Below are 1,449 nucleotides of genomic sequence, written 5' to 3' on the forward strand. Positions count from 1 at the left end.
TTTTAATCTGTTAACAGACCCTGAGTGTCTCAGATGAAAGGTACTCTAGCGTGAATTGCTATCGTTAATAGCATTCCGTACAGGTAACTCTTGATTATTCCAATTTCTCACAAATTTGGACACTTTTACTACCTCTATAACATCTCTGGGGGTGTGGAAGAAAAGAGACCTGTACAATTTATTTCTCAAAATATACACAGAAATATAATTGCACATACAGAGAGGGAACCTTATAAATAATGTATGAGGAGCGATAGAATGTCAGTCCTAGGACTCCTCATTTGAAATGACAGCACCGGTCTCAAAACTGCGCCCTCCCCAAAAGTGATGGGGAATTTTTAAGGACCACCAAGCCAGGGATGGAGAATTCTAGGAATCTGAGAGGTCTGGAAAATGAAGGTTCCTGACGACCTCTTTGAGGGAGGCAACGCTTGTCTTCCAAAATTGCAAAAATGCCCCCCCTCCGATCTACTTGTACCCTCAGCCTTGGCGAGGTGACTTTACAGCCTCTCCCATGGAGAGGTGGACTCAGTTTCCCCACCCTGGAATCTGGGGTCACTGCTTCGCAGGCCGCGGCCCACGGGATGTAGCAGGGATGACGTGTGCTAGTTCAGAGCCAGGCCTCAAGGCACAGGGTCTACGCTGCCTCCTGGAAACCTGCCACCACCGTGAGCACAAGGTCGGCCAAGGAGGGGGTGAGAGACACATGGCCCAGCCCCACCGACGGTCCTGACCTGCCCCCACAGGTGTACGAGCAATCCCAGCCACGATAAACTGGGTTTTAAGGAAGAACTAATGACGTATACATATGCTGTATAAACTGCTCTGCAAACAGGGGCGCCTGGGGGGCTCGGTCGGTTGGGCGTCCCACTTCAGCTCAGGTCACGATGTCATAGTTTGTGAGTTCAAGCCCCACGTCAGGCTCTGTGCAGAGCCTGCTTTGGATCCTCTGTCTCTCTCTCTCTCTCTCTGCCCCTCCTCTGCTCACATGCTTTCTCTCTCAAAAAAAAAACAAAACAAAAAAAAAAAACAAAAAAAAAAACCCCACACATTTAAACTGCTCTGCAAACATAAGATACTACTTTTTTAAAGCATTTTACCGTTGTTGTAAATCCCTGCATGGACATCTTGAAAGCAGTGCTCTGGTCAAAGACTATTGAGAATAAAATATACGAGCAGAGCCAGCATCATGTACTATTTTTCTAACTTAGGAGACAATCGTCTGAAGAAAAACAGATTTGGATGAAAAAAGAACCCAAAGAACAAGAAGGTGGAGGCAACAGGTCGGTATAATGACGACTCTGCCTGAAGGATAAAATGGAAAGTATATGTTTGGTTCTTCGTATAGTTTGGGTCATAAAAGCATGATTTGATTTGTACATACTTGGAAGGAAACAAAGCATTAAGATTAGCATTAGATTGCTCAAAAAAAAAAAAAGATTATCTGTT

The sequence above is a fragment of the Crocuta crocuta genome, unplaced genomic scaffold (genome assembly GCF_008692635.1).
Source record: "Crocuta crocuta isolate KB4526 unplaced genomic scaffold, BGI_CrCroc_1.0 scaffold41, whole genome shotgun sequence".
Classification (NCBI taxonomy): Eukaryota; Metazoa; Chordata; class Mammalia; order Carnivora; family Hyaenidae; genus Crocuta; species Crocuta crocuta.